The sequence below is a fragment of the Heteronotia binoei genome, chromosome 10 (genome assembly GCF_032191835.1).
Source record: "Heteronotia binoei isolate CCM8104 ecotype False Entrance Well chromosome 10, APGP_CSIRO_Hbin_v1, whole genome shotgun sequence".
In the NCBI taxonomy this organism is placed as follows: domain Eukaryota; kingdom Metazoa; phylum Chordata; class Lepidosauria; order Squamata; family Gekkonidae; genus Heteronotia; species Heteronotia binoei.
Genome location: NC_083232.1, coordinates 3,862,246 through 3,885,840, shown reverse-complemented (window position 1 = coordinate 3,885,840; position 23,595 = coordinate 3,862,246). Strand labels below are relative to the sequence as shown.

At 49.7% G+C, this 23,595-nt stretch overlaps 1 protein-coding gene and 1 non-coding gene across 2 annotated transcripts in view; both read left to right on the top strand.

Annotated features, from left to right (window-relative positions):
- The window catches only part of LOC132578325 (tumor necrosis factor receptor superfamily member 16-like), an 85,695-nt gene that overhangs the window by 11,732 nt on the left and 50,368 nt on the right, over positions 1–23,595 (top strand). The gene's annotated exons all lie outside the window — the stretch shown is intronic.
- Positions 4,626–4,700, top strand: TRNAS-GGA (transfer RNA serine (anticodon GGA)). Its single transcript has one exon. It is a non-coding gene; the product is annotated as a tRNA-Ser (tRNA).

Sequence of the window (23,595 nt, the reverse complement as noted above, 5' to 3'; positions counted from 1 at the left end):
CTTCTTCGTTTCACAAACTCCCGCTGGGGGCAGGAGATCCCCCACCCGGGAGGGCCCCAACCCACTGGCAGGGAGCTGGCCACCGGGGGGGGGATCTCTGCCCCCAAAGAGGCCAGTCGGTGTGCGCCGTCCCCAGTGCGATGACATCACCTGGAAGGGACGTCATCGCACTGGGGGCGTTGCACTGGGAGACATTCTAGGACTCACACTAAAAATTCTATGGCACCATAGGTTTTTACCGTGAGCCCTAGAGCGTGTCTGGTGGGACACTCTAGGAGTTGTGGTAAAACTCTATGGTACCATAGAGTTTCATCGCGAGTCTTATCGAGCTGGTGCCGTAAGAGTTTCATCGCGAGTCCGAGAGTGCCCCAGGTGGAATGTCCCCGGCGCGATGATGTCACTTCCGGGTTTTGTAATCAGTGGAAGGACTTGGCACCCCTAAAGCATCTGTTTCCTCTAGGGGAACTTCTCTCTGTAGACTGTAATCCCCGGGGACCGCTCGGTCCCACCTGGAGGCTGGCAGCCCTAAGAAAAGACGGGCTCTGCAAATGTGGGAGCGGGAGAAAAACGATAATTAAACGGTGCAAAAAGTTCCGTCGGCCTTCTATTTTGCATATTTTCAGAGGTTAATTAATGCAGGGCCTAAGGCATGGTGGAATTCTCTGCTGCGTGGTGAATTTTACGCATTCGGCGCTTTGCCCTGAGCCAGCCTGATAAGTTTCCCCAAATAAACAGCTGCTAATGAAGTGCAAAAGAGCCTGTTTGTTTGTGCGGCTCTCCTGACACAACTGTGGCTTTCTCTTCCCAGAAAAACCTTTGCGTGGGCAGGACTCCAGGGCGTCCGGAGGTGCTGCTTTTGCATCTGAAAACTCCCTGGAAGAAGGGCAGGGCTAAGAGGGAGGCAGGGAGGGACCGGCCAATCACTACCAGATGTAGCAAGCAGGGCTGCCAATCTCCAGGTGGTAGCTGGAGATCTCAGGTCATTACAACTGATCTTCAGGCGACAGATCATCTCCTCTGGAGAAAGATGGCCTCTTTGGAAGGCAAACTATGTGTCATCATCAGGGCTTTTCTTGTAGCAGGAACTCCTTTGCATATTAGGCCACACCCCTTTGATGTAGCCAATCCTCCTGGAGCATGCAGACAGAATCTTAGCCTGCTTTGGGCCTTCTGTGAATGCAAAGTCGGGTTGCCAGCCTGCAGGTGGGACCTGTAGATCCAGCGTTATGTCACCTCTGGACGCCAGAGATCATTTCCCACTGGAGAAAAGGACAGCTTGAAAAGGTGGGCCCTAGGGTATTATGCCCTGTGCAATGACATCTCCGGGAAGTGACATCATTGTGCCGGGGACTCGCACTGGGGATGCTCTAGGAATTGCAGTAAAACTCTATGATACCATAGAGTTTTACCATGATTCCTAGAGTGTCGTAGCCGCCACAGGAGGTGGCGGCGGCTACAAGCATAGCCAGCTTCAAGAGGGGGTTAGATAAAAATATGGAGCAGAGGTCCATCAGTGGCTATTAGCCACAGTGTGTGTATATATATATCATTTTTTTGGCCACCGTGTGACACAGAGTGTTGGACTAGATGGGCCATTGGCCTGATCCAACAGGGCTTCTCTTATGTTCTTATGTGACACAGAGTGTTGGACTGGATGGGCCATTGGCCTGATCCAACATGGCTTCTCTTATGTTCTTATGTGACACAGAGTGTTGGACTGGATGGGCCATTGGCCTGATCCAACAGGGCTTCTCTTATGTTCTTATGTGACACAGAGTGTTGGACTGGATTGGCCATTGGCCTGATCCAACAGGGCTTCTCTTATGTTCTTATGTGACATAGAGTGTTGGACTGGAGGGGCCATTGGCCTGATCCAACGGGGCTTCTCTTATGTTCTCATGTGACACAGAGTGTTGGACTGGATGGGCCATTAGCCTGATCCAACGGGGCTTCTCTTATGTTCTTATGTCTGAGGCAATGATGCTCTGTCTTCTTGGTGCTTGGGGGGGGGCACAGTGGGAGGGCTTCTAGTGTCCTGTCCCCACAGATGGACCTCCTGATGGCACCTGGTTTCTTTGGCCACTGTGTGACACAGAGTGTTGGACTGGCTGAGCCATTGGCCTGATCCAATATGGCTTCCCTTATGTTCTTATGGATTGAACCGATGGAGCTTCCCTTTAGCCACCTTGATAAGTAACCCACCATAGACAGACCTGTCCTGAACCTGTGCAACCACCTCTTACTGTGTGGCCCCCATCCTGCCCTGAGTCCCTGAGTTTAGGACCGCCAAGCCCCCGGTTCAAACGGGGAACCCTCCCCCTGCTTTGCTGGCACGATGACATCACCCGGAAGTGACGTCATCAAAATGGTGGGTCCGCTCTAGGCATTGCCAGGAAAACTCTATGGTTTTCCTGGATGCTCTAGCTATTTGGGAGGTTAAAACTCTATAGTACTTATCGTACCTCCCAAATAACTAGAGCATCCAGAAAAACCATAGAGCAGGGGTGGCCAACGGTAGCTCTCCAGATGTTTTTTGCCTACAACTCCCATCAGCCGCAGCCATTGGCAATGCTGGCTAGGCTGATGGGAGTTGTAGGCAAAAAACATCTGGAGAGCTACCCGTTGGCCACCCCTGCTCTATGCCATAGAGTTTCCTCGGAAACGCCTTGAGTGGCCCCACACAGGCACCACCGTTTTGATGACATCACTTCCGCGTGTCGTCATTTTGTCGCGTGCGCGCATCACACACTCGAATGTCCCCCACCGGGGGATGAAGAGGACTTGACAACCCTACGTGGGGTGGAGGGGAGGAGATTTACCGGGGGGGGCGCTCTTTTGAGGGGTCTCCGGAGACGAGTTGCATATTCATCATCTGCAGAAGTTTCCAGAGTCATTTATTGGACATAAGCTCGACAGGATCCTAACCTTAAACATATGAAAACATATGAAGCTGCCTTATACTGAATCAGACCCTTGGTCCATCAAAGTCAGTATTGTCTTCTCAGACTGGCAGTGGCTCTCCAGGGTCTCAAGCTGAGGTTTTTCACACCTATTTGCCTGGACCCTTTTTTGGAGATGCCGGGGATTGAACCTGGGACCTTCTGCTTCCCAAGCAGATGCTCTACCACTGAGCCACCGTCCCTCCCCAACCTTCTTTGAGACTGCTAAACATCTAAAGCTATACAAGACCAGTGTTGGATCTGGATAACTGCAGAAAAAGGTACTGATGACTATCTTCATTCCGGGACTATTTAAAGTTAAACGAAATAAAATCAGAAGGTGGGAAATAGAGATTCAGAAAGCTTGGAAGAAGAAGGGGAGAAGGGGCGAAATTTGAACTTTGTAAATGTAAAGGACAGTGCTAAAAAGTGGAAAGGCGTCTATTGTTTTGTCTACTTTGGTTTTGGTGAAAAAGCCCCCATCGTCACAGATTTGCAGTCAACACAGGAAATACGTCAAACATCGCGAGATCTTTTTACCAGTGAAAACGGGATTTGGTGGCAAGAAAAGCAGGAAGTGTCGGGTGGAAGAGGGAAACCATTGAAGCAGCTAGCCTACTCTAGGACTATAGCATCATAGAAAAACATCGGCGGCCATTGGTAGGAAGTCAAAATTTAAACAAAGTTTATAACCCTGGCATTCCTGACGGCACACGCAATGCGCAATCATTCACACTCCTACATATTCCCGGAGAGCCGCTGCCAGAACTTCCTTCCTCCTGTGCGATTGCCACTCTCCCCTGAGCGTTCTTAAACAAGATCTTGTTTTCCTTTAGAAAGTTCACTCGGGAAAAGCTCCAAGGCTCTGATGCGGCTGCAAATCACAGTTGTGGGATGGAGAAGGAGGCCCAGAGAATTCAGCATTGCAGCTCACTGCTTATGTTTGTTAAAACCGCAGTAAGCAGATTTGAGAGCCAGTTTGGTGTAGCGGTTAAGTGCGTGGACAGGGCACTTGCAGTGGCTGGAATGGTGTTGGGTCAGCCGTGGCTCTCGCAGGAGTTGTCCTTGAAAGGGCAGCTTCTGGGAGAGCTCTCTTAGCCCCACCCACCTCAAAGGGTATCTGTTGTGGGGGAGGAAGGTAAAGGAAATAGTGAGCCTCCCTGAGACTCTGAGATTCAGAATATAGGGCGGGATATAAATCCAATATCATCATCATCAATTTCTAGCCCTCATGCAAAATTAATAGGGTTGCCGGGTCCAATTCAAGAAATATCTGGGGACTTTGGGGGTGGAGCCAAGAGACTTTGGGGGTGGAGCCAGGAGCAAGGGTGTGACAAGGTAGTTCTGGCCATTATATTTAAAGGAACCACACCCTTTTAAATGCTTTGCCTCTGTAGGAAATAATGAAGGACGGGGGCACATCCTTTGGGGGCTCATAGAATTGGCAAGCCGAGGGGAACATTCCCTGTCCGGTTGCTCTCGCTTTTGGTGTAGTGGTTAAGTGTGTGGTTTGGTACCAGTTTGGTGTAGTGGTGAAGTGCATGGACTCTTATCTGGAGAACCAGGTTTGATTCCCCCCTCCTCCATTTGGAGCTGCTGGGATGGCCTTGGGTCAGCCATAGCTCTAATAGAGAGCCAGTTTGGTGTAGTGGTTAAGTGCACAGACTCTTATCTGGGAGAACCTGGGGAGGGATGGTGGCTCAGTGGTAGAGCATCTGCTTGGAAAGCAGAAGGTCCCAGGTTCAATCCCTGGCATCTCCAAAAAAGGGTCCAGGCAAATAGGTGTGAAAAACCTCAGCTTGAGACCCTGGAGAGCCGCTGCCAGTCTGAGAAGACAATACTGACATTGATGGACCAAGGGTCTGATTCAGTATAAGGCAGCTTCATATGTTCATATGTTCAACCGGGTTTGATTCCCCACTCCTCCAATTGCACCTGCTGGAATGGCCTTGGGTCAGCCATAGCTCTCGTAGGAGTTGTCCTTGAAAGGGCAGCTGCTGTGAGAGCTCTCTCAGCCCCACCCACCTCAGCCCCACCTGGTTCTCCCAGATAAGAGTCCACGCATTTCACCACTACACCAAACTGGCACCAAACCACACACTTTTTTCTTTTCAAGAGATGGGAAGAGGAAAGCCACAGTTGTGTTAGGAGAGCCTTCTCTTCAAAAGAATGTCTAAAGAAATGGGTGAGTAAAAGTGATGCTTGGAGAGCAAATGGTAAAGATGTCAGGCTTGTCAAAAAGCTTTGTTCAAGCACAACGTGGATCATCTAGCCGGCAACTGCGTGAAGGAAAATTACCCTTTGGAGCCGAATTCTGGATATTGACTCTTTATGGATTGAACTTTGGATCTTTCATGACCTGAATTAAAAAAGAACACGCTGAGGAGTCATACAGAAAGAACTTTAAGAGACACTGGACCTTTGGAAGTATCGTTTTTAATCTTGTTGTGTATCTTTTGCCTTTGTAGTGTTAATTCTATAGAAATAAGTTACTTAATAGTTTCGTTTTCAGGGGCAGTTGTTTTTTTTCTATTTTGCTATCACTGTACCTCCACTGGTTTGCTGCCTTCTCTGTGCGGCAGGGGTGCGACGGTGTCAGGGGTGAGGGGCAATAGCCAGCCTGGGGCGCCCAAGGTCTTAGCACCGGACCCGTGGTCAGCCCTAAGATACACATCCAAAAACATAAAAAGAACAATAGCTATTAGCCACAGGGGTGGAATTCTAGCAGGAACTCCTTTGCATATTAGGCCACATCCCCCTGGATGTAGCCAATCCTCCAAGAGCTTACAAAAAAGAACCTTGTAAGCTCTTGGGGGATTGGCTACATCAGGGGTGTGTGGCCTAATATGCAAAGGAGCTCCTGCTAGAACTCTACCCCTGATTAGTCATGATAGCTAAATAAAAAAGGTAAAGGTAGTCCCCTGTGCAAGCACCAGTCGTTTCCGACTCTGGGGTGACGTTGCTTTCACAACGTTTTCACAGCAGACTTTTTACGGGGTCGTTTGCCTTTGCCTTCCCCAGTCATCTACGCTTTCCCCGCAGCAAACTGGGGACTCGTTTGACCAACCTCGGAAGGATGGAAGGCTGAGTCAACCTGAGCCAGCTACCTGAACCCAGCTTCCACCGGGATCGAACTCAGGTCATGAGCAGAGTTCAGACTGCAGTACTGCAGCTTTACCACTCTGCGCCACGGGGCTCTGATAGCTAAATAGAACCGGCTTATTCCCAAGCAGTATACCCCAGAATGCCTGATGCGGAGAAGAGATGACTAAGAACATTGCATCCATCAGCTGTCCAGAGGTCGTGAGAAACCACAAGGTTGTCGTCATCCAGCAGGGGGTATTTCTTCCATGATTCTACGGCATTTCTCCCGCATTCTCCTGCATTCTGCACAGCTCTTTGTTCCACCCCACGCCTCACCAGAAATGGGGAAATGTCCAAAAATAATGCAATCATGTGCAAATTTGGTGCACTTTATTTGGTCCAGAAATGTGATGTTTGGCACCTTTTTTTGTTTTGGCAAGTGCAAAGTACAGACAGTTTAGCACTCTGAGCACCGGACTTTGACAGGAAAAGTCAGGAGAATACAATATTAGATTCTGGAGTCCTTCCCTAGCAATTTTCCCCATGCGGTCAGCAATTTCCCTTGACATGTGTGTTGGATCTCTCCCTCCTGATAGCAGTTTGGACTTGAGGGTTCCAAAATTCTTTGCACATGTTTCCCCCCCTCTATCGTTGGCTGCGGCACCTACGCTTGATGATTTTCATCTGAGAACGAGGCACCCCAGTGGATTTATACCCCCTTCTTGTCGTTTGAAATAACTGCGAAGATACCAGCGATTGTTGGAGTAAATGTGATAAGAATTGAGTATCAGTGTGAAGAGTAAAGCAAAATAGCGGCACAAAACTCTTGCTTGGATAAAGCAGTAATGCGAAACAGGAACGCAGACCGGTTATGCCTGTAAGCTGATGTTGGTACTTGGAATTTGTGTTTACGTTTAAGAGGCCTGTGGGGCAGAGTGGTAAAGCTGCAGTACTGCAGTCCAAACTCTCTGCTCACGACCTGAGTTCGATCCCAGCGGAAGCTGGGTTCAGGTAGCTGGCTCCAGGTTGACTCAGCCTTTCATCCTTCCGAGGTCGGTAAAATGAGTGCCCAGCTTGCTGGGGGGGGGGGGAAGTGTCGATGAGTGGGGAAGGCAATGGCAAACCGCCCCGTAAAAAGTCTGCTGTGAAAACGTCTTAATGCGACGGTCACCCCAGAGTTGGAAACAACTGGTGCTTGCACAGGAGAATATCTTTACCTTTTTATCCTCTGCAGAAATTGTACAAATTCGGATGTTTCCATATATTTTTGCTACCAGTAAAAGAAATTGGATTTACAATATTTTTGGAGAAAGCATTCTTTATCGAATGGATCTACGTTGCTATCATGAGCTCTGATGAGGAGCTGGAAGGGTTAACAGACCTGGAAGAGTTGCCAGCCAGTTCCTCAGTTGAACAAACAGCAGCTGGCCCATCAATCACTCTCCAGGCACCAGAGTCATCTGTTGACGATCAATCTCCTCCAAGCTCTCCTCCTCCCATCTCAAGAGTTCGAAGCAGGCTCCGGAAAGAACTTTCAGAGTAAAGACATGAGGCACGCCGAGGCTTCAGGTCTCTCAGCCCTGAGTTCTAGCAGAGTCACTGCCACCCAGGGAGCAGGCTGATTGAGACTCTCATATAGCTCCCACCCAGGACCTGGTAACCTCGTGGAAGCAACAAGTCTATTCTCTGTCTTACATCCACGCTCCTTCCTGATTTCTGATCCTGACCTGCTTGATTTCCTTGGCACCCTGACCTTTTGGCGTTTGAACATTGACTTCTGATTCCGGTTTGTGATTCTGCATTGGTGACTTGTCTCGTGCTTGACATGCTGGACTTTGACCTTGGACTGGCTTTGGACTCCTGCCTGCCTGCCCCCGGAGAACGTGACAGTTGCCTGAGAGATGATATCCAATAGCAGGAGGTCTCCAGCTCCCACCTGGGCGTCGGCAACCCAAGAGGACCCAATTCCTCCATCTTAATTCTCCCAGCTGGCTTAGGCAGAGAGAGATGCTCTCCGAAGTTTTGGAACTGGCTCCGATTATACCCTGGCAAGGGCCCGTGTGCAAGAAAGAAGATGGCTGACACAATTCCTGCCTTCATTCATTCAGTATTTCCAAGGAGTTTCATGTCAGGATTAATGCAGAACACATTTTTTTCCCCCCGTCTAGCATTAACATTTTTGCTTTGCCAACTCCTGCAATTATGCGGTCAGGCGTATAAAAGCTGCCTTTATCCACCACCACCCCAATATTTCCTGGGGAGGGTAATTAACAGGGCATGGCTAAATATTTTCTATTCTTATTAGCTGTGACTTTGAGCTCAGGGGGATGTTTCTTTCGAAGGAATGGCGGAGGGGTCGGGGGAGGAAAGACTTAATGAATTTTGGGGGGAGAGGGGCTGCGTTTCTCCTTTTTTTTTTGATGCAAAAATGCTGGAGGCGGAACACAGATTGATGGGGAATGCTGGCACGGCCTCCCGGAGCATCCAGACAGAATCTTAGCCTCTTTCCGGCCTTCTGTGATTACAAAGGCTGGTTGCCAACCTGCAGGTGGGACCTGGAGATCTGGAATTATGTCACCTCTGGACATCAGAGATCAATTTCCCCTGGAGAAAAGGACCGCTTGGGAAGGCGGACCTTAGGGTATTCTACCCCCCACCTTCCCCAGAACTAGGGTTGCCAACCCCCAGGCGGGGGGTTTTTTTTGTAGCAGGAACTCCTTTGCCTATTAAGCCACACACCCCTGATGTAGCCTATCCTCCAAGAGCTTACAGGGCTCTTAGTACGGGGCGGATGAGGGAGGAAGGAAAGCTCCTTGAAAGGGCAGCTGCTGTGAGAGCCCTATCAGCCCCACCCACCCCACAGGGTGTCTGTTGTGGGGGAGAAAGGGAAAGGAGATTGTAGGCTGCTCTGAGACTCTGTCCTTGAAAGGGCAGCTTCTGTGAGAGCCCTCTTCAGCCCCACCCACCTCACAGGGTGTCTGTTGTGGGGGAGGAAGGTAAAGGAGATTGTGAGCCGCTCTGAGACTCTTCAGAGTGGAGGGTGGGATATAAATCCAATATCTTCATTTACCTCACTGGGTGTCTTTTGTGTGTGTGTGTGGGGGGAAGGTAAAGGAGATTGTGAGCCGCTCTGAGACTCTTTGGAGTGGAGGGCGGGATATAAATCCAATATCTTTATCTGCCTCACAGGGTGTCTGTTGTGGGGAAGGAAGGTAAAGGAGACTGTGAGCCCCTCTGAGACTCTTCGGAGTGGAAGGCGGGATATAAATCCAATATCTTCATCTACCTCACAGGGTATCTGTTGTGGGGGAGGAAGGTAAAGGAGATTGTGAGCCGCTCTGAGACTCTTCGGAGTGGAGGGTGGGATATAAATCCAATATCTTCTTCTTCTCCTGTAAGCTCCAGGAGGATTGGCTATATCAGGGGTGTGGCCTAATATGCAAAGGAGTTCCTGCTTCAAAAAAGCCATTGGGGCAGGGGATCCCCCAGTTTGGAGGCCCTCCTCCTGCTTCAGGGTTATCAGAAAGTGGGGAGAGGAGGAAAATGTCTTCTGGGTGCTCCGTTACTCCCTATGGAAATCTGATCCCAGGGGGTATAATGGAGAATCAATCCGTGGGTATCTAGGCTTATGGGGGGCTGTTTTTTTAAAGTAGAGGCACCAAATTTTCAGCATAGCATCCAGTGCCTCTCCTCAAAACAGCCTCCAAGTTTCAAGAAGATTGGACCAGGGAGTCCAATTCTCTGAGCCCCAAAAGAAGGTGCCCCTGTCTTTTATTATTTCCAATGGAGGGAAGGCATTTAGAAGTTGTGCAGTCCCTTTAAATGTGAGGGCCAGAATTCCCTTTGGAGTTCAATTGTGCTTGTCACAACCTAGCTCCTGGCTGCACCCCCAAAGTCCCCAGATATTTCTCGAGTTGGAACTGGCAACCCTACCAGGAAACGCTCCCCCCCTCCAAAAAAAACAACAAAACCAATCTCCAGAGTTTCCCAGCTTGGAGATGGCAACCCTTTGTGGCGTAGTGCTGAGAGAGCTACTACCAGTGATTGCGAGTCAATCATAATTTCTCTCAACATAACCTGCCTTAAAAAGCTGGACCATAAGGAAGGCCTGTGGTGCTGGAGCTGTGGTGCTGGAGAAGAATCTCGAGAGTCCCTTGGACTGCAAGAAGATCCAATCGGTCAGTCTGAAGGGAAATCAACCCAAACTGTTCCCAGAGATATACCAGAGATATAAACACCAGAGATATAAACTTTTTGCCTTTGGGGAGGGTTCTAGAAGATCAAATCAGTCAGTCCTAAGGGAAATCAACCCAGACTGTTCCCTGGAAAGTCAGATGCTGAAGCTGAATCTCAAATCCTTTGACCACCCAATGAGAAGGGAGCACTCCCTGGAGAAGACCCTGATGCTGGGAAAGACAGAAGGCAAAAGAAGAAGGGATGGCAAAAGAGGAGATGGCTGGACAGCGTTACTGATGTAACAAACACGAATTTGAGCAGACTTCAGAGGACGGTGGAAGACAGGAGGGCCTGGCGTGACTTGGTCCATGAGGTCACAAAGAGTCGGACTCGACTGCGCAACTGAACAACAACAACAACCTACCTTATAGGGTGGTTGCGAGAAGAAAACGGGTGGTGATGACTCCGTGTGCCTCTCTGACCTCCGAGAGAGAAAAGGAGGTTAAAAAGACAACCGACAAGGACTGAAACCCTGACTCCTTGTCAGGGCCAGATCTTGGGAGGGGCAGAGGGGGCGCTTGCGCCGGGTGCCACTGCAGGGGGTCCGCCAAATTGGGTATGGAGTCCATTCTATTCTATGGGCCCATAAGATAGAATGGACCCACAAGGGGGCATCATTTTTTAATCCCCTCCCCCTCAAAAAACATGTCGCTCTTGTCGTGTTCCTTGTGCAAAGCTCTTTTTTGTCTCGCATGGCATGGTGTGGTGGGCTAAATCTTGTGGAGTGAATGGACACCAGCGCAAATACAAGTTGATGGGGTGTGAACTGGCAGAGACTGACCAAGACAGAGATCTTGGGGTCGTGGTAGATTACTCACTGAAAATGTCAATAGAAAAGGCCAACGCCATGCTGGGAATTATTAGGAAGGGAACTGAAAACAAATCAGCCAGTATCATAATGCCCCTGTATAAATCGATGGTGCGGTCTCATTTGGAGTACTGTGTGCAGTTCTGGTCGCCGCACCTCAAAAAGGATATTATAGCATTGGAGAAAGTCCAGAAAAGGGCAACTAGAATGATTAAAGGGCTGGAACACTTTCCCTATGAAGAAAGGTTGAAACGCTTGGGGCTCTTTAGCTTGGAGAAACATCGACTGCGGAGTGACATGATAGAGGTTTACAAGATAATGCACGGGATGGAGAAAGTAGAGAAAGAAGCACTTGTCTCCCTTTCTCACAATACAAGAACTCGTGGGCATTCGATGAAATTGCTGAGCAGACAGGTTAAAATGGATAAAAGGAAGTCCTTCTTCACCCAAGGGGTGATTAACATGTGGAATTCACTGCCACAGGAGGTGGTGGCGGCCACAAGCATGGCCACCTTCAAGAGGGGTTTGGATAAAAATATGGAGCACAGGTCCATCAGTGGCTATTAGCCACAGTGTGTGTGTGTGTGTGTGTATATATATATATATATTTTTGGCCACTGTGTGACACAGAGTGTTGGACTGGATGGGACATTGGCCTGATCCAACAGGGCTTCTTTTATGTTCTTATGTGACACAGAGTGTTGGACTGGAGGGGCCACTGGCCTGATCCAACAGGGCTTCTCTTATGTTCTTATGTGACACGGAGTGTTGGACTGGATGGGCCACTGGCCTGATCCAACAGGGCTTCTCTTATGTTCTTATGTGACACAGAGTGTTGGACTGGATGGGACATTGGTCTGATCCAACAGGGCTTCTCTTATGTTCTTATGTGACACAGAGTGTTGGACTGGATGGGACATTGGTCTGATCCAACAGGGCTCCTCTTATGTTCTTATGTGACACAGAGTGTTGGACTGGAGGGGCCACTGGCCTGATCCAACAGGGCTTCTCTTATGTTCTTATGTGACACAGAGTGTTGGAGTGGAGGGGCCACTGGCCTGATCCAACAGGGCTTCTCTTATGTTCTTATGTGACACAGAGTGTTGGACTGGATGGGGCATTGGTCTGATCCAACAGGGCTTCTCTTATGTTCATATGTCAGCCTAGCCCTGGGGTGGCCAAACTGTGGCTCAGGAGCCGCATATGGTTCTTCCACACAAAATATGTGGCTCTTGGAGCCTCCACTGCCCTGTTGACCAGCTTAGAGAAGGTATTTGTCTCTTTAAATCACTTCCCCAAGCCAAGCTAGCTGGCAGCTTGGAGAATGCATTTAAAGTTAAAGTTGCTTTCTTTCCCCGTCTCCCTCCCTCCTCCCTCCTATTTGCTTTCCTCTCTCCCCTGTCTTGCATCACTCAGACATCTGCCGTTTATGCTGCGTGGCTCTTAAGTTAAGCAAGTTTGGCCTAGCCTACCTCACAGAGTTATTGCGAGAAATCATACGTTTTGCCTCGAGGACTTCCAGAGGAACTGTGGGAGAGAGATGAGATGAATCAATAGACATTAATTCCGGAATATTCGGCTCTCTGGGGCTTCTGTGATAACGGAGATGCTAGTAAACGAGCCGCAAGACTTTCCTTTTAAAAAACGCCACCGTTTTAAAAAAATACGCTCTTGAAGTGCGCTAGCAGGCCTCATTATCAAGGTTCCCAACTTCCAGGTGTGGCCTGGAGAGCTCCCAGAATTCCAACTGCTCTCCAGATTACAGAGATCCTTGGAAAAAATGACCACTTTGGAGGGTAGGCTTGATGGCGTTAGAGCCTACTGAGGTCCCTACTCCCCCCCCCCCCAAACCCCATCCTCACCAGGCTCCATCCCTCCAAATCCCCAGGAGCTTCCCAACCTGGAGTTGGCAAAAGCGTAGAAAAGTTTTAACTCCAAATACATTTTGTCATCTGGAAAGACGATTGGCCAGGGGAGGGGGGAGCTAGAAGGGAAGGCGGTTTGCCTGTGAGCATGAAACCTTTCATAGAATCAGGGGTTGTTTTGTAGAAAAATAGGTGGTGGAGCTCATCCAGGGATTGTTATGCAGCTGCACCTACTATTCAATGGACAGGGAGGTGGAGCTCTCAGGAGGAGGAGGAGGAACTCTCGGAAAGGTTCAAGAGCTGAGCTCCTGTGAGCTCCTGCTGAATCTGAGGCCTGCATAAAAACCTAGAATCATACAGTTGGAAGGGACCTCCAGGGTCATCTAGTCCAAGCCCCTGCACAATGCAGGAAACTCACAAATACCTCCCCCTAAATTCACAGGATCTTCATTGCTGTCAGATGGCCCTCTAGCCTCTGTAGAAAAACCTCCAAGGAAGGAGAGCCCACCACCTCCTGAGGTAGCCTGTTCCACTGAGGAACTGTTCTAATGGTCAGGAAGTTCTTCCTAATGTTGAGACAGAAACTCTTTTGATTTAATTTCAACCCATTGGTTCCGGTCCTGTTCAATGAAATTGCTGAGCAGTCGGGTTAGAACGGATAAAAGGAAGTCCTTCTTCACCCAAAGGGTGATTAACAGGTGGAATTCACTGCCACAGGAGGTGGCGGCATCTACAAGCATAGCCAACTTCAAGAGGGGATTGGATAAAAATATGGAGCAGAGGTCCATCAGTGGCTATTAGCCACAGCATATTGTTGGAACTCTCTGTCTGGGGCAGTGATGCTCTGTATTCTTGGTGCTTGGGAGGGGGTAACAGCGGGAGGGCTTCTAGTGTCCTGGCCCCACTGGTGGACCTCCTGATGGCTCCTGGTTTTTTTGTCCACTGTGTGACACAGAGTGTTAGACTGGATGGGCCATTGGCCTGATCCAACAGGGCTTCTCTTATGTTCTTATGTGACGCAGAGTGTTGGACTGGATGGGCCACTGGCCTGATCCAACATGGCTTCTCTTATGTTCTTATGTGACACAGAGTGTTGGACTGGATGGGCGATTGGCCTGAGCCAACAGGGCTTCTCTTATGTTCTTATGTGACACAGAGTGTTGGACTGGATGGGCGATTGGCCTGAGCCAACAGGGCTTCTCTTATGTTCTTATGTGTCACAGAGTGTTGGACTGGATGGGCCATTGGCCTGATCCAACAGGGCTTCTCTTATGTTCTTATCTCTCTGCCATCTGGAGTTGAGCTGCAATTCTGAGGGATCTCGAGATCCCACCTGGAGGCTGGCATCCCTACTCCAAAGGTGCCGTATTCCCCAGGCGAACGGATCTCTGCTGTCTGGAGCTCCCAGTTGCGATTCCAGGAGAACTGGGGCCCGCCCCTTCCATGTGAGAAGTGGGAATTAATCAGGGGTTGGAGGGTGACATCCCTTCCCTCCTGGGAACGGCTCTTTGATGAGTAGCAAGCGCATATTTGAGCAGAGGCTCCGCCTTTGATCAGCTGCAGAAATTGGCTTCAGTCCTTTGGCTGCTCTCTGGACTAGTCGTGGCTCGCCCGCTGCTGGAGAATCGCCCTCCTTGAGTCTGGAGAGGGACTGGAGGGGGGAGGGGGGGCGCGGGGCTGGGAGAAGAAGGCAGACCTTTTCGGCAGCACTGAGGATCCGGAGGAGAGAAAGGGCATGTGACAAGCAAAGTCCCCTCTCAGCTGTGGAGTCTTGTGAGCCAAAATTCTACTTTGTGAGAGACTGGCATTACAGTTGTGAGCTGCTGCATCGATGAGTGTGCTCTGGGGTCATCCTTCCTGAGTGCAGACAAAAGTGTGTGAGCTGGAGGCTAAAAATCTGTGAGCTAGCTCACACTAAGAAGAAGATGATATTGGATTTATATCCCGCCCTCCACTCCAAAGAGTCTCAGAGCGGCTCACAATCTCCTTTACCTTCCTCCCCCACAACAGACACCCTGTGAGGTACATGAAGATATTGGATTTATATCCCGCCATCCACTCCGAAGAGTCTCATAGTGGCTCACAATCTCCTTTATCTTCCTCCCCCACAACAGACACAATGTGAGGTAGATGAAGATATTGGTTTTATATCCCACCCTCCACTCCGAAGAGTCTCAGAGCGGCTCACAATCTCCTTTCCCTTCCTCCCCCACAACAGACACCCTGTGAGGTAGATAAAGACATTGGATTTATATCCCGCCCCCCACTCCGAAGAGTCTCAGAGCGGCACACAATCTCCTTTACCTTCCCCCCCACACACACACACACAACAGACACCCTGTGAGGTAGATGAAGATATTGGATTTATATCCCGCCCTCCACTCCGAAGAGTCTCAGAGCGGCTCACAATCTCCTTTACCTTCCTCCCCCACAACAGACACCCTGTGAGGTAGATGAAGATATTGGATTTATATTCCGCCCTCCACTCCGAAGAGTCTCAGAGCAGTTCACAATCTCCTTTCCCTTCATCCTCCACAACAGACACCCTGTGAGGTGGGTGGGGCTGGAGAGGGCTCTCACAGCAGCTGTCCTTTCAAGGACAACCTCTGCCAGAGCTATGGCTGACCCAAGGCCATGCTAGCAGGTGCAAGTGGAGGAGTGGGGAATCAAACCCGGTTCTCCCAGATAAGAGTCCATGGACTTAACCACTACACCAAACGGGCTCTCTATTAGAGCTATGGCTGACCCAAGGCCATTCCAGCAGCTGCAAGTGGAGGAGTAGGGAATCAAACCTGGTTTTCCCAGATAGGAGTCCGTGCACTTCACCACTACACCCAACTGGCTCTCCAACTCAGCTTAGCGAGGCCACTGGTGACCAGAGGTGCCCATTCTTGCCTTCTCTTGAGGTTTTGAAAGCAGAGGCCAGATGGCCTTCTGACAGCAATGCTGAGTCTATGACTCCCTATAAGCAGATCATGAGAAGGAGGGAAAGAAGGGCAGAGCCGGCACTCAATTCTTGTGACTCTCTCTTATAGGCCCAGGATAATGCCATTTAGGGAGCCCCGTGGCGCAGAGTGGTAAAGCTGCAGTCGGAGCCCTCTGCTCACAATCTTGAGTTCGATTCCAGCAGAAGTTGGTTCAAGTAGCCGGCCCGAGGTTGACTCAACCTTCCATCCTTCCGAGGTCGGTCAAAGGAGTCCCCAGCTTGCTGGGGGGAAAGTGTAGATGACTGGGGAAGGCAAGGGCAAACCACCCCATAAAAAGTCTGCTGTGAAAACGTTGTGAAAGCAGCGTCACCCCAGAGTGGTAAACGACTAGTGCTTGCAGAGGGCACCTTTCCTTTCCTTTCCTCAGTTTCTATGACCTGTTGTTGGACCTCCATAGCAGCCGGCTGGCCACAGTGTGAATCAAGATGCTGAGCCAGATGACTGCTAGATGGACCACTGCATGGATCCAATAGGGCTCTTCACTTCTTATTGGGGAAGGCCTTTGCTTCTATGCCGTCTTTCTTTGACCCACCCAGAGCAACTGGTTGGCCACTGTGTGAGATGGGATGCTGGACCCTCACTGGTCTGATCCAGCATGGCTCTTCTTTTAGGGGAAGGTCTCAGCTTCTAGCGGCCCCGTGGCGCAGAGTGGTGGAGCAGCAGTACTGCAGTACTGTGGTCTGAACTCTCTGCTCACGACCTGAGTTCGATCCCAGCGAAAGCTGGTTCAGGTAGCCGGCCCAAGGTAGACTCAGCCTTCCAGTCTTCTGAGGTGGGTCAAAGGAGTCCCCAGCTTGCTGGGGGGGGAAAGTGTAGATGACCGGGGAAGGCAAGGGTAAACCACCCTGTAAAAAGGTCTGCCGTGAAAACGTTGCGAAAGCAGCGTCACCCCAGAGTCAGAAATGACTGGTGCTTGCACAGGGACTACCTTTACCTTTTTAATGCTGATCGCTTTGGGGCCAGGAAAGAATTTTGCTCCAGATTAGGTTGGCCTGGGGATCCTAGAGATTTTTTTGCCTTCCCCTGGGCATGCAACAGGAGACATTGAGGGACGTCATCGGTGTGTAAAAAGGGGGTGGGATTTCCTGCATTGTGCAGGGGGTTGGCTTGGATGACGTCTGGGAGCCCTTACAGCTCTGTCTGTTTCAGTTCTTAATTATTTTTTTTTTAAAGCAACATTGAGGGCAAGAGGGCAAAGTAGATCTCCCTTTCTCACAATATGAGAACTTGTGGGCACTCCATGAGATTGCTGAGCAGCCGGGTTAGAATGGATAAAAGGAAGTCCTTCTTCACCCAAAGGGTGACTAACACATGGAACTCACTGCCACAGGAGGTGGTGACGGCTACAGGCATAGCCAACTTCAACAAGGGATTGGATAAACATCTGGAGCAGAGGTCCATCAGTGGCGATCAGCCATAGGGTATAGATGCAACTCTCTGTCTGGGGCAAGTGATATTCTGTATTCTTGGTGCTTGGGAGGGGGCACAGTGGGAGGGCTTCTAGTGTCCTGGCCCCACTGATGGACCTCCTGATGGCACCTGGATAGACTGGATGGGCCATTGGCCTGATCCAACATGGCTTCTCTTATGTTCTTATGTCCTGAGGGCACTGGGGTTTTTTTGGCCACTGTGTGACACAGTGTTGGACTGGATGGGCCATTGGCCTGATCCAACATGGCTTCTCTTATTTTCTTATGTCCTGAGGGCACTGGGTTTTCTTGGCCACTGTGTGACACAGAGTGTTGGACTGGATGGGCTATTGGCCTGATCCAACATGGCTTCTCTTATGTTCTTATGTCCTGAGGGCACTGGGTTTTTTTGGCCACTGTGTGACACAGTGTGTTGGACTGGATGGGACATTGGCCTGATCCAACATGGCTTTTCTTATGTTCTTATGTCCTGAGGGCACTGGGTTTTTTGGCCACTGTGTGACACAAAGTGTTGGACTGGATGGGCCATTGGCCCGATCCAACATGGCTTCTCTTATGTTCTTAGAGGCTGAGCCACCAGGATTTCCTGGCATGGCTGAGGGTGGTATTGAAGCAGTTCAACAAGGTCTCTTTTAAAGACTAAGAAAATATATTCCAGCGTCAGCTTCCCTGAACCAGAGCTCATTCCTGAAGATCTTCTGGCTGCCCTCTGATGATTCAGGCTCTGACTCACAAAAGGTTCCGCTGAAATACGCTTTGCTATTCTTCAAGGTACCGCTGGATTCCTTTTTCATGTTGCTACAACACAGGAACACAGCTGCCCTTCTGGAATGAGGCCGGACTTTGGGAAATGCCTGGAAATTTGAGGGGTGGAGTCTGAAGAGGGGGGGATTGGGGAGGGTCCTCAGCAGGGCATAGTGGCAGTTTGGTGTCATGGTTAAAGCGCATGAACTCTTACCTGCGAGAACTTGGTTTGATCCTCCACTTCTCTTCCACATGCAGCCAGCTGATGTGACCATGGGTCCATCACAATTCTCTCTGAGCTGTTCTCTTAAAAGCAGTTCTCAAAGAACTCTCTCAGCCCCACTTACCTCACAGAGTGTCTGTTGTGGGGAGGGGAAGGGAACGGATTTTGTAAACCGCTCAAAGATTCCTTCAGGTAGTGAAGAGCAGAGTATAAATCCAATCTCCTCCTCTTCCTCCTCCTCCTCCTCCTCCTCTTCACATAAGAACATAAGAGAAGCCATGTTGGATCAGGCCAAGGGCCCATCCAGTCCAACACTCTGTGTCACATAAGAACATAAGAGAAGCCCTGTTGGATCAGGTCAATGGCCCCTCCAGTCCAACACTCTGTGTCAGATAAGAACATAAGAGAAGCCATGTTGGATCAGGCCAAGGGCCCATCCAGTCCAACACTCTGTGTCACATAAGAACATAAGAGAAGCCCTGTTGGATCAGGTCAATGGCCCCTCCAGTCCAACACTCTGTGTCAGATAAGAACATAAGAGAAGCCATGTTGGATCAGGCCAAGGGCCCATCCAGTCCAACACTCTGTGTCACATAAGAACATAAGAGAAGCCCTGTTGGATCAGGCCAAGGGCCCCTCCAGTCCAACACTCTGTGTTACATAAGAACATAAGAGAAACCATGTTGGATCAGGCCAATGGCCCATCCAGTCCAACACTCTGTGTCACAGAGTGGCCAAATAAACCAGGCACCATCAGGAGGTCCACCAGTGGGGCTAGGACACTAGAAGCCCTCACACTGTTGCCCCCCACCCCCCCCGCCAAGCACCAAGAATACAGAGCATCACTGCCCCCAGACATAAAAACATAAGAGAAGCCATGTTGGATCAGGCCAATGGTCCATCCAGTCCAGCACTCTGTGCCACACAGTGGCCAAAAAACCCAGGTGCCATCAGAAGGTCCATCAGTGGGGCCAGAACTCCAGAAGCCCTTTTACTGTGCCCCACCCCAAGCACCAAGAATACAGAGCATCACTTGCCCCAGACAGAGAGTTCCAACAATACCCTTCAGCTAAGAGCCACTGATGGACCTCTGCTCCTGATGTTTATCCAACCCCCTCTTTCAGCATAGCATCCAGTGCCTCTCCTCAAAACACCCTCCAAGTTGCCAAAGGATTGTACTAGGACAGGGGTGGCCAACGGTAGCTCTCCAGATGTTTTTTGCCTGCAACTCCCATCAGCCCCGGCCATCGGCCATGCTGGCTGGGGCTGATGGGAGTTGTAGGCAAAACACATCTGGAGAGCCAACATTCCCTACCCCTGGACTAGGGGGTCCAGTCCTTTGAGCCCCCAAAGAAGGTGCTCCTATCCTTGCATTTTCCAATGGAAGGAAGGCATTGAAAAGGTGTGCCGTCCCTTTAAATGTGACGGCCAGAACTCCCTTTGGAGTTCAGTTATGCCTGTCACAACCTTTGTCCTAGCTCCACCCCCCAAATCCCCTGATATTTCTTAAAGTGGACCTGGCCACCCTGCCTCCCCCATTTCTTTCTTGCATCCCAAGTGTCCAAGGCACCATCCCTGCTTCTGTCTTCCCTTCGGTCATCACTGCAGCCCTACAAGGGAGATGACGGCGAGTGCACGGGAGTGGCCCAAGGTCACCCAGCAAGCTTCAATGGCAGAGTGGGGGATTCGAACCCGGGTCTCCTCGACCCTGCAGAAAAGCCATTGAGCTGAGTGTGGGACGAGCATGCAACATGTGACTCACACAATTCAGGTGCTGCTTAACTCCCGACCTGCAGAAAAGGAAAGGTCCCCTGTGCGAGCGCCGGTCGTTTCCGACTCTGGGGTGATGTTGCTTTCACGACGTTTTCACAGCAGACTTTTTATGGGGTGATTTGCCATTGCCTTCCCCAGTCATCTACGCTTTCCCCCCAGCAAGCTGGGGACTCATTTGACCGACCTCGGAAGGATGGAAGGCTGAGTCAACCTTGGGCTGGCTACCTGAAATCCAGCTTCTGCCGGAATCAAACTCAGGTCGTGAACAGCCCCACAGTATTGCAGTACTGCGGCTTTACCACTCCGCGCCATGGGGCCGACCTGCGAGCCATTCATAAATTCTGCCTTCTCATCACTGCCTCCCATAAACGCCTTGGGAGACCACCCTCCGTCTCACCTACGGGACCAGAGCAGGATTAATCATTATGCTAAATATATCCTCGCCGACGGCCCTCAGACGGGAAGGGTGGCGGGAAGGGCCAACCGGTCGCAGCCAATTTAAGGCAACCCAGGAGGCATTTCGAGGGGAGGGAAGTTCAGAGGTGGTTTGCCGCTGCCTGCTTCTGCATTAACGACGCTGGACTTCCTTGGTGGTCTCCCCTCCAAGAACCATCCCAGGGGCACCCTGTGGTTAGCTTTAGAGACCTGGTGAGATTGGGTTAGCCTGAGCCAGCCAAGTCAGGGCAAGAGAGAAGTCCTTTTCTCCCTTTCTTACTACAAGAACTCGCGGGCACTGAGCAGTCAGGTTAAAACAGATAAAAGGAAGTCCTTCTTCACCCAAGGGGTGATCCACAGGTGAATTCACTGCCACAGGAGGTGGTGGCGGCTACAAGCATGGCCAGCTTCAAGAGGGGATTGGAGATACACTGAATCTAAAAACCTCTTACCTGTCAAGCATCGCTATTTCTCAATAGTCAAGCTTTTGTTCTTCAATCAAAAGTTGCTTTATTGTAAAAACTCCGTAGCTTGCCCAAGGACGGACTTCTAGGAAGTAATGACATACACAACGTTGAATAGTAACTTATATGCACGCTTCAAAAGGATAGGTTACAGATAACTTCAAAAGAATAACATAAAGATGCAAATTGAGTTGAGGGTTCAAAGGCTACCCACTAGTATCTCTTTTATGGCTAAGGAATGTCAGCTAATAAAAACATCTCCCTTTCTCACACATTCTCTGAGAACCGATAAGACCTGGCTGTGTGAATCTGGGGGAGAGGCACTCTACACCTTTAATACAAGGTTACTCTAAACATCCTGGGTCCCGATGAATTTATTATGCACCCTTAGGTTAGAAGGAGAAGAAGGGGGAGGGGAGCAAGAGGGGTGTTCTGCTTTGTATCTGGCTTGTCTGCTAAACACCTTTAGAAACAGCATGCTTGATATTACCTATTAAAACAACTTACCTTCAATTTTTCTCACTATAATCTTTCTAACTTACGCTATCCCCTCTTTCTCTTTTTATTTAAATATTCTCTTTCATTTGGCTTGGGATGGAGCAAGCTATTATTCTTACCTTAAGAGTAAAAAATTCTAGCCCAATTATCAGTTAATTTAGCCGTAATGATATTTATTTATTTGTCTATTGATTGATTGGCGAACTGGACATTATCTTAAATGCTAAATAAGACGTTTTACAATGTTATATATATCAGGGGTGGCCAACAGTAGCTTTCCAGATGTTTTTTTGCCTACAACTCCCATTAGCCCCAGCCATTGACCATGCTGGCTGGAGCTGATGGGAGTTGTAAGCAAAAAACATCTGGAGAGCTATAGTTGGCCACCCCTGATACATATCATAGTACGTTATGCATAGTAGAATTTTGTTATATATGGAATTAATCTATTTGATACTCCTTCACCCAACAAAGTTCTGTATAGCATGGAATTTTTAAAATACACTTATCATATTTCTAAAAAAAAAAAGAGGGGACTGGATCAGCCTATGGATCAGAGGTCTATCAGTGACTATTAGCCACTGCATATTGATGGAACTCTCTGTCTGGGGCAAGTGATGCTCTGTATTCTTTGTGCTTGGGAGGGGCAACAGTGGGAGGACTTCTAGTGTCCTGGCCCCACTGATAGACCTCCTGATGGCACCTGGGTATTTTGGCCACTGTGTGACACAGAGTGTTGGTCTGGAGGGGCCATTGGCCTGATCCAACATGGCTTCTCTTATGTGTGTTCTTGTGTCTAGGGCGGTGATGCTCTGTATTCTTGGTGCTTGGGAGGGACAACGGAGTGAGGACTTCTAGTGTCCTGGCCCCACTGATGGACTTCCTGATGGTGCCACTGTGTGACACAGAGTGTTGGACTGGATGGGCCGTTGGCCTGATCCAACATGGTTTCTCTTATGTTCTCTCAAGAGAGGAACAGAGGTCGTTTGCCCTTGCCTGCCTCTGCGTAGCAACTCGGGAATTCCTTGGTGGTCTCTCACCCATGTACTCAGCGGGGCTGACTCTGTTTGGCAACTGACAAGACTGGGGAAGCCTAAGCAATCCAGGTCAAGGCAAAAGATTCGCAGAGGCCTCTGCGTAGCACCCTTAGACTTCCTTGGGTGGTTTCCCATCTGTGTTTTAACCAGGGCTGATTCTGCTTAGCTTCTGAGATCTGACATAGTCAGGCTAGCCTGGGCCATCTTAGCTTTAATAACAGACAATAACGATCTAAATGACAATAGATAAATAGACTTCACATTATCTCAATTTACTCTTTTCGGTTTTTTATGGTATCAGCAGCCTAGATGTGCTTGTTTCCTAGAGAGCCAGTTTGGTGTAGTGGTGAAGTGTGCGGACTCTTATCTGGGAGAACCGGGTTTGATTCCCCACTCCTCCACTTGCACCTGCTGGAATGGCCTTGGGTCAGCCATAGCTCTGGCAGAGGTTGTCCTTGAAAGGGCAGCTGCTGGGAGAGCCCTTTCCAGCCCCACCCGCCTCACAGGGGTTTTGTTGTGAGGGAGGAAGGTAAAGGAGATTGTGAGCTGCTCTGAGACTCTTCAGAGTGGAGGATGGGATATAAATACAATATCTTCATCTACCTCACAGGATGTCTGTTGTGGGGGGGGGGGAAGGTAAAGGAGATTGTGAGCCCCTTTGAGATTCTTGGGAGTGGAGGGCAGGATACAAATCCAATATCTTCATCTACCTCACAGGGTGTCTGTTCTGGGGGAGGAAGGTAAAGGAGATTGTGAGCCCCTCTGAGATTCATGGGAGTGGAGGGCGGGATACAAATCCTATATCTTCATCTACCTCACAGGATGTCTGTTCTGGGGGAGGAAGGTAAAGGAGATTGTGAGCCCCTCTGAGATTCATGGGAGTGGAGGGCGGGATATAAATCCTATATCTTCATCTACCTCACAGGATGTCTGTTGTGGGGGAGGAAGGTAAAGGAGATTGTGAGCCCCTTTGAGATTCTTGGGAGTGGAGGGCGGGATACAAATCCAATATCTTCATCTACCTCACAGGGTGTCTGTTGTGGGGGAGGAAAGTAAAGGAGATTGTGAGCTG